This window comes from Triticum aestivum, chromosome 4B (assembly GCF_018294505.1).
Source record: "Triticum aestivum cultivar Chinese Spring chromosome 4B, IWGSC CS RefSeq v2.1, whole genome shotgun sequence".
Taxonomy (NCBI): domain Eukaryota; kingdom Viridiplantae; phylum Streptophyta; class Magnoliopsida; order Poales; family Poaceae; genus Triticum; species Triticum aestivum.
Window position 1 is genome coordinate 507,473,548 of NC_057804.1, and position 10,307 is coordinate 507,483,854.

Genomic DNA, 10,307 nt, shown 5'->3' on the forward strand with positions numbered 1-10,307 from the left:
AATGAAACTCAACACAAATGATGGTAATAAAATAAAATTGTGAATATTATTGCTTACGCACTTCATATTATTTTTTAGAGTAGCCCCGCTCACAGGTCGTGTGGCAGATGAACTCGCAAATGTAGTATCCACAGAAATCATTCCCGGGTTCCTGCCACAACCACTTTACAAGAAATAGAGGTCAATCAAACTAATAAGCCAGCATGCTAAATATTGATGAAACTAGCTAGAATCAATGGGAGATGTGTGGAACTAGCTAGTAGTACTTAGTTTCGGGTGGTCAAATCGCAGCTCCGCCGGCAGTCCCAGAGCTTGTGCGGTGAACTTTTTCCAAACCCTGCCAGACAAAGAAAAATATTACTTGATATCAGGAAATGAACAAAGTTGCCGATATGGCGCAAAAATGATCGATTGAACTTACTTCTCGAGCATTTTAGTCATGGTCGCATACTCCTCGAGATTTTTTTTGTTTCGAGTCTATGATGGTTACTAGTCCCTGCTCAAGCTTAATCTCTAGCAGAATAAAGTGGGAGCTACACACGCATGCATAACTCATCAATTACATTACTATAACATCGAGTAATAAGGGAAACCGAATATGCACAAGACAGTAACACTCAAATGTATTCGTAAGGAAAGGGTATTGTATCTTTGTTTTGATTTCGAAGTAACCATGTGAGCAAGTTTGCCTTGGTTAGTTTGGCATCATGTGTAACATTCCATTCATCCATGCCATTTGTGTTAATGAACCCAATATCACCTATTTGTCATTTCTTCAATTCGGTGATCTTCAATCTGCATAATATAGTGAGGATAATTATATATACATGCAATGAAAGAGTTGAGCTATATATAGAGACTTAATTAATTACATAGAAGTATTACTTAAAGACAGTAGCAAGTGATGATTGTTTTATCGAGGGCCTTTTGATTGAAAAACTAGAAGAACTCCTCATATGGAACAGACAATAGATCAATTCCAACGAGGTCGTGCTCCTCTTTAACTCTCAGCGTCAAAGTATCCATCCCACACTTGTTGCAGATGTCCATGTACCAATCATGGAATCTTCGCATCATCGTTGTTAGAGGAGTACCAGGTTTGACGAGAGGCTTCCCGTGCCGGAATTTGAATGTGTCCACCTCCATTGTATCAAAAAGTGCATCGTCGAGCATGTAATCTCTAGGATGGGTACCGGGCAGCATCCCCGGAAGATTCGCGATGATATCGCTAGACACATTGAGCGGGGGGCACGATTGCTTCGCTTATTCGCCAAGCTGGGGAATTCTTTTCCCACTTCTTTGTTCTGCTGACCTTTGATTAGTGCAAGTACTTCCCGGCTGCTCTGCTTCTTTATATGTCCTTTCAATAACATGGTCATAGATGGATTGTGGCAGAGGCAGTGATGGTCGCTGCATGGCATCCAAAGTGCGCTTTGCTTTCACCGGATCTATCTTCTTCTCCTAAGGTGGATGTTTCTTAGCTTTTACTAATTCAAAGAAGTCCCTCACTTGGCCTTCATAGATCTTCTGGCTTTCCTCATTGCTCCTCTCGTATGGTAACTTCCCTAGAGGCTTGAGAGACGATGGACTGAATCTGTATTCTACCGCCTCTAGCTGTACTGCTAGACGCCGGAGCAGCCGGAGCAGCTGCGGCTGTCTTCTTTCGTTGCTTACGAGACGGAGAAGAAGGAGGCGGACTGCTGTGACGCGCCAGAGCAGCCGGGGCGGAGGCGTCTATGTTCTACCGTCACTGTTGCTTGCGAGGCGGCGAAGGAGGAGGCGGGCTGCTCGGACACGCCAGAGCAGGAGGAGAAGGAGGTGGAGTACTGCCGCCCTGATGCACTGAGTAGGAGGCGGAGTTCCCTCATCAATCGTCGGAGGAGGCGGAGTGCCCAGCTGACTCGCGGGAGGCGTGAAGTTCAGAAGCTTGATGTGCTCCTTCCGCCATAGACATGGAGTCTCCTCATCACCTTTAGGGTGCTCAAGCTGGAGCTCCTCAAATCCCTCTGTTATTTCATTAACCATTACAACAACATAGCCTTGTGGAATCAGACGGTAGTGAAAAGTTGCTCCGGGTGAAGGAGGGAACACAGAGCCGAAAGTCGCCTTGACTTTGAACTAAAGTCATTGCATTAGAAGGTGGCACTGGTGTGAATCCGTGATAAAATCCATGGGGTAGCTAGGACCCGTGAAGTCAGGCTGCTGAACGAGCTCGGTGGAAGCCACGCTGCTTCTCCGCTGAGATGGTGGGGTAGCTTCTGGGGTAGCTTGGGCAGGATCTCGCAGCTGGTTCTCAACATCTTGTCATTCCTCTAGCTTTCGTACCCTTGCCTTAAGCTACTGCAGTTCGCTCTGCTCCATTTTCCTCCTCCTCTCTTGGGTTTTGTAACCGCCTGCGTTGGGAAACCCAACCTTCCACGCAAAAGAGCCTGGCGTGCCTTGCTACGTCTTGAGCTTGCATTGGTTTTCCTTGAATAGGAAAGGGAGATGCAGCAAAGTAGCGTAAGTATTTCCCTTAGTTTTTGAGAACCAAGGTATCAATCCAGTAGGACGCTCCTCAAAAGTCCCACGCACCTACACAAACAAACAAAGAACTCGCAACCAACGCAATAAAGGGGTTGTCAATCCCTTCACGGCCACTTGCGAAAGTGACATGTGATAGAGATAGTATGATAAGATAAATATATTTTTGGTATTTTATAATATAGATAGGAAAAGTAAAGATGCAAATAAAAGTAGATTGAAAGCTTATATGATAAAAGATAGACCCGGGGGCCATATGTTGCACTAGTGGCTTCTCTCAAGATAGCATAAGTATTACGGTAGGTGAACAAATTACTGTCGAGCAATTGATAGAAAAGCGAATAATTATTAGATTATCTAGGCATGATCATGTATATAGGCATCACGTCTGCAATAAGTAGACCGACTCCTGCCTGCATCTACTACTATTACTCCACACATCGACCGCTATCCAACATGCATCTACAGTATTAAGTTCATAAGAACAGAGTAACGCATTAAGAAAGATGACATGATGTAGAGGGATAAACTCAAGCAATATGATATAAACCCCATCTTTTTATCCTCGATGGCAACAATACAATATGTGCCTTGCAACCCTTTCTGTCACTGGGTAAGGACACCGCAAGATTGAACCCAAAGCTAAGCACTTCTCCCATGGCAAGAAAGATCAATCTAGTAGGCCAAACCAAACTGATTATTCGAAGAGACTTGCAAGGATAACTCAATCATACATAAAAGAATTTAGAGAAGATTCAAATATTTCTCATAGATAAACTTGATCATAAACCCACAATTCATCGGATCTCGACAAACACGCCACAAATAGAGTTACATCGAATAGATCTCCACAATAGAGGGGGAGAACATTGTATTGAGATCCAAAAAGAGAGAAGAAGCCATCTATCTAATAACTATGGACCTGAAGGTCTGTGGTAAACTACTCACAACTCATCAGAGGGGCTATGGTGTTGATGTAGAAGCCCTCTGTGGTCGATTCGCCCTCCGACGGAGCACCGGTGAAGGATCCAAGATGGGATCTCCCGGATACAGAAGGTTACGGCGGTGGAAATTGTTTTTCGTTGGCTCCCTGGATGTTTTCAGGGTATGTAGGTTTATATAGGAGGAAGAAGTACGTCGGTGGCCGCTCAAGGGGCCCAGGAGACAGGGGCGCGCCCAGGAGGGGTGGGCGTGCCCTCGTATCTCCTGGCCGCCTCGATTGCTTCTTGACTTGCACTCCAAGTCCTCTAGATCACGTTCGTTCCAAAAATCAACAATACGGGCTAGGCCTCCGGTTAGTAGGTTAGTCCCAAAAATGATATAAATGTGTAAAATAAAGCCCATAAATATCCAAAAGGGGTAATATAATAGCATGGAACAATCAAAAATTGTAGATATGTTGGAGACGTATCAAGCATCCCCAAGCTCAATTCCTGCTCGTCCTCAAGTAGGTAAATGATAAAAACAAAAAAATTATGTGGAATGCTACCTAGCATAATTCTCAATGTAATTTTCTCTATTGTGGAATGAATGTTCAGATCCAAATGATTCAAGATAAAAGTTCATATTGACAAAAGAAATAGTAATACTTCAAGCATACTAATCAAAGCAATCATGTCTTCTCAAAATAACATGGCTAAAGAAAGTTCATCCCTACAAAATCATATAGTTAGGCTATGCTTCATTTTCGTCACACAAAGATGTTCCCAAATTCTACACCCCCGATAAAAAGCCAAGCAATTGTTTCGTACTTAAATAATCTCAAACTTTTTCAACCTTCATGCAATACATGAGCGTGAGCCATAGATATAGCACTATGGGTGGAATAGAATATGATGATGGGGATTGTGTGGAGGAGACAAAAAAAGAGAAAGTCTCACATTGACGAGGATAATCAACGGGCTATGGAGATGCCCATCAATTGATGTCAACATGAGGAGTAGGGATTGCCATGCAATGGATGCACTAGAGCTATAAATGAATGCTCAACAAAAGAAAACTAGTGGGTTGCATCCAACTTGAGGAAGCCCATCGTACGAATATACAAGCCAGTTCTATAATGAAAAATTCCCACTAGTATATGAAAGTTACAACATATGAGACTCACTATATGTAAAACAGGGTGCTACATTGAAGCACAAGATATGAGACTCACTATATGAAGGACATGGTGCTACTTTGAAGCACAAGTGTGGAAAAAGAGATAGTAACATTGCCCCTTTTTATTTTTTTTCCTTTTTTTTCTTTTTTCTTTTTTTATTTTTTTCTTTGGCCTTTCTTTTTTTTCTTTTGGCCTTTCTTTTTTTTTCTTTTTTTTCTTTTTGGGCAATGCTCTAATAATGATGATCATCACACTTTCATTGATTACAACATATGAATTACAACTCGAAGCTAGAACAAGATATGACTCTATATGAATGCCTCTGGTGGTTTACCGGGATGGTGCAATGAATCAAGAGTGACATGTATGAAAAATTATGCATGGTGGCTTTGCCACAAACATGATGTCAACTACATGATCATGCAATGGCAATATGACAAAAGTAAAGTATGTCATGATGATGATGAACGGAACGGTGGAAAGTTGCATGGACATATATCTCAGAATGGCTATGGAAATGCCATAATAGGTAGGTATGGTGGCTGTTTTGAGGAAGATATAAGGAGGTTTATGTGTGATAGAGCGTATCGTATCACGGGGTTTGGATACACCGGCAAGGTTTGCACCAACTCTCAAGGTGAGAAAGGGAAATGCACGGTACCAAAGAGGCTAGCAATGGTGGAAAGGTAAAAGTGCGTATAATCCATGGACTCAACATTAGTCAAAAGAACTCATATACTTATTGCAAAAATTTAGAAGTCATCAAAAGTCAAGCACTACGCGCATGCTCCTAGAGGGATAGATTGGTAGGAAAAGACCATAGCTCGTCCCCGACCGCCACTCATAAGGATGCACAAGCCAGGTACACTTCATGTTTCAAATTTGTTACACAACTTTAACCATATGTGCATGCTACGGGACTTGCTAACTTCAACACAAGAATTCTTTAAATCCATAATCACTCAACTAGCATGACTTTAATATCACTACCTCCATATCTCAAAACAATTATCAAGTATCAAATTGATCATAGCATCTAATTCATTTCCTATGATAGTTTTTATTATACCCAAATTGGATGCCTACCATTCTAGGACCAATTTTATAACCATAGCAAATACCATGCTGTTCTAAAAGACTCTCAAAATAATATAAGTGAAGCATGAGAGACTAGCAATTTCTACAAAATTAAGCCACCACCATGCTCTAAAAGATATAAGTGAAGCACTAGAGCAAAAACTATCAAGCACATAGAGTATTCTAGCAAATTCAATCAAGTGGGCTTCTCCCAAAAGGTGTGTACACAAAGGATGATTGCGGTAAACTAAAAAGCAAATACTAATATAATACACGAAGCTCCAAGCAAAACACATATCATGTGGCGAATAAAAATATAGCTCCAAGTAAAGTTACCGATGAACGAAGACGAAAGAGGGGATGCCTTCCAGGGGCATCCCCAAGCTTAGGCTTTTGGCTATTCTTGAATATCTTGGGGTGCCTTGGGAATCCCCAAGCTTAGGGTTTTGCCACTCCTTATTCCATAGTCATCAAATCTTTACCCAAAACATGAAAACTTCACAACACAAAACTCAATAGGAAATCTCAGAAGCTCCGTTAGTGAAAGAAAACAAAACCACCACATAAGGTACTGTAATGAACTCATTCTTTATTTATTTTGGTATGAAACCTACTGTATTCCAAGTTCTCTATGGTTCATACCACTTAATACTAGCCATAGATGCATCAAAATAAGCAAACAACACATGAAAAATAGAATCTGTCAAAAACAGAACAGTCTGTAGCAATCTGTAACTAACGCAAACTTCTGGAACTCTAAAAATCCTACCAAAATAGGAATTCCTGGACAATTTGTATATTTATCAGCAGCAAAAAGAATCAACGCAAAAGCATGTTTCTGTGATTTAACCAAACTAATTTCGTGCGCGCAAAGTTTCTGTTTTTCAGCAGAATCAAATTAACTATCACCATAGGTTATCATATAGGTTCTACTTGGCACAAACACTAATTAAAACATAAAAACACACATCTAAACAAAAGGTAGATGCAAAATTTATTACTAAACAGAAACAAAAACAAAAAATACAAATAAAATTGGGTTGCCTCCCAACTAGCGCTATCGTTTAACGCCCTAGCTAGGCATAAAAGTGAAGATAGATCTAAGTAGTGCCATCTTTGGCACTCAATTCATAAGTAGAGAACTTATAATCTTTAGGGGTTTCTCCCTTTTTAGAATGATTAAACCTTTAGGCAAAAATTCAAGAAATTCGTTTGTAGCAAAAGGTTCCTTAACGACTGAGAGACAATTGTGATGAACACTTATGGTTTTGAGATCCGTGTCTCCCTTACTAGAAGATTCACCCTTATTTTTAGGAACATAAATAAACTTGGAAGTTTTGGTAGGGGGTTTTGGAGTGTTTTTCATGGAAGAAAACGTGGAACCTAAGTTGGTAATGATATCCTCAAGTTTACCGATTCTTGCAGAATCTAGATCTATTTTTTCATTAACTATAGGTTCTTTCTCTTTAAGATTTTTCAAAGTAACTCCAACCCTAGATCCATATTGGGTAATGTGATATGAATCTTTTTATCCAAATTTTCAATCAACTCAATAGTGGCAACTTTGTTTTCAATAATTTCAAGTCGTTGCATAACATGTTCCAAAGTTAAAACGGTTCCATTAACCAAAAGAGGTGGTGGGCCAAAAAAATCTAACATACCATTATAAGCATCAAACGTATGGCTACTCAAGAAATCCCCTCCGGTAACGGTATCAAGAACGCATCAACGAAGTAGAAAGCTTCCTAGTAGATCTATTTTGAGCATTGCAAATTCTATGCCAAGCATCTTTTAACTTCTCTCCCTCCCTTTGCATAAAATTGAGAGTTTCATGTTCGGGAGTAATAACAAGGATAGGAGGACTAGCCATAATGACAAGGTAAACGATCTAACACGCAAGCAAATAGAAAAAGGCGAGCGAAAAAGAGAGAGACAAGATTGGGAAAGAGAGGGCAAATAAAACGGCAAGGGTGAAGTGGGGGAGAGGAAAACGAGAGGCATATGGCAAATAATGTAAATGTGAGGGGGATGAGTTTGTGATGGGTACTTGGTATGTCTTGACTTCAGCGAAGACCTCCCCGGCAACGGTGCCAGAAATCCTTCTTGCTACGTCTTGAGCTTGCGTTGGTTTTCTTGAAGAGGAAAGGGTGATGCAGCAAAGTAGCGTAAGTATTTCCCTCAGTTTTTGAGAACCAAGGTATCAATCCAATAGGAGGCTCCTCAAAAGTCCCATGAACCTACACAAACAAACAAAGAACTCGCAACCAACGCAATAAAGGGGTTGTCAATCCCTTCACGGCCACTTGCGAAAGTGAGATCTGATAGAGATAATATGATAAGATAAATATATTTTTGGTATTTTAGAATATAGATAGGAAAAGTAAAGATGCAAATAAAAGTAGATTCAACGCTTATATGATAAAAGATAGACCCGGGGGCCATAGGTTTCACTAGTGGCTTCTCTCAAGATAGCATAAGTATTACGATGGGTGAACAAATTACTGTCGAGCAATTGATAGAAAAGCGAATAATTATGAGATTATCTAGGCATGATCATGTATATAGGCATCACGTCCGCAATAGTAAACCGACTCCTGCCTGCATCTACTACTATTAATCCACACATCGACCGCTATCCAGCATGCAACTAGAGTATTAAGTTCATAAGAATAGAGTAATGCATTAAGAAAGATGACATGATGTAGAGGGATAAACTCAAGCAATATGATATAAAACCCATATTTTTATCCTCGATGGAAACAATACAATACGTGCCTTGCAACCCTTTCTATCACTGGGTAAGGACACCACAAGATTGAACCCAAAGCTAAGCACTTCTCCCATGGCAAGAAAGATCAATCTAGTAGGCCAAACCAAACTGATTATTCGTAGAGACTTTCAAAGATAACTCAATCATACATAAAAGAATTCAGAGAAGATTCAAATATTTCTCATAGATAAACTTGATCATAAACCCACAATTCATCGGATCTCGACAAACACGCCACAAATAGAGTTACATCAAATAGATCTCCACAATAGAGGGGGAGAACATTGTATTGAGATCCAAAAAGAGAGAAGAATCCATCTATCTAATAACTATGGACTCGAAGGTCTGTGGTAAACTACTCACAACTCATTAGAGGGGCTATGGTGTTGATGTAGAAGCCCTCTGTGGTTGATTTGCCCTCCGACGGAGCACCGGTGAAGGCTCCAAGATGGGATCTCGCGGATACAGAAGGTTACGGCGGTGGAAATTGTTTTTTGTTGGCTCCCTGGATGTTTTCGGGGTATGTAGGTATATATAGGAGGAAGAAGTACGTCGGTGGCCGCTCGAGGGGCCCAGGAGACAGGGGCACGCCCAGGAGGGGCGGGCGCGCCCTCCTATCTCCTGGCCACCTCGATTGCTTCTTGACTTGCACTCCAAGTCCTCTCGATCACGCTCGTTCCAAAAATCACGCTCCCGAAGGTTTCATTCTGTTTGGACTCCGTTTGATATTCCTTTTCTTCAAAATATTGAAATAGGCAAAAAAACAGCAATATGGGTTGGGCCTCCAGTTAGTAGGTTAGTCCCATAAATGATATAAATATGTAAAATAAAGCCCATAAACATCCAAAAGGGGTAATATAATAGCATGGAACAATCAAAAATTATAGATAAGTTGGAGAAGTATCATGCCTCGTGTTCGTCCAGGGTGCTCAGGATTCCCAAGGGCCCTTGTGAGCTCATCGTTCTCTCTATCGAGAACGAACGTCCCTTCCTGCGCTACCTTGATTGCTTTCTGAAGCTTCGTGATGGGTGTTGCAAGTTGCTCGTCCGTCCAACAACACTTCCCTGTTTCAGGGTCCAAAGTTTCCCCAACCCCGAAGAACCAAGTCCTTGAACGGTCTGGCCAGTGCAATGTCTCTGGTTCGACCACTTTAGCAATCAGGTCCTGCTCAGCCTTGTCTTACAACGGCCGGGCTTTGAGGTAGCCACCTAACCCTGTGCGATGGTGATGCTCCTTCTTTGCAGCATTTATCTTGTTAATCACTGACATCTTCTTACTCTTCTCCGATGTCTTGTGGGCCACAAATGCGGGCCAGTGATCTCTTGTCTTCTCAAATCGGCTGGTGAATTCTGGAGTCTTGTTTTTGTCGACATACGTTGATTTCAACTCATTCTCCCACCTCCTGAATAGACCTGCCATCTTCTAGAGAGCATGAGCCTTGATCAATGGCTCTATAACTGGCTTCTCCGGATCCTCCTCTTCCGGTAGGGTGAAATTTACCTTCAGCGCAGTCCAAAGATCATCTTTCTTTCTATCTTCGACAAAACAAACTTGAAGGTCTTCCTTGTTAGGCTTATACCATTTCTCGGTGCTAGGCGGGATCATGTCCCTATCAAGAACCCCGCACTGAGCAGAAAATGCTTTCTTGGTCCGAAGGGGATTAATCGGTTGGCCATCGCGCGCGATTTCTGCGATCGTGAACCTTTCATCCGGGCGCAACTTTTTCTTCGGGCCTCGTCTCGTTACCGAAGTTTTGCTTGATCGGGAGGGCTATAAAAGAAGAAAGAAGAGAGTTAATATATGTACATACCAAAACAATTAATGCATCAATTAGC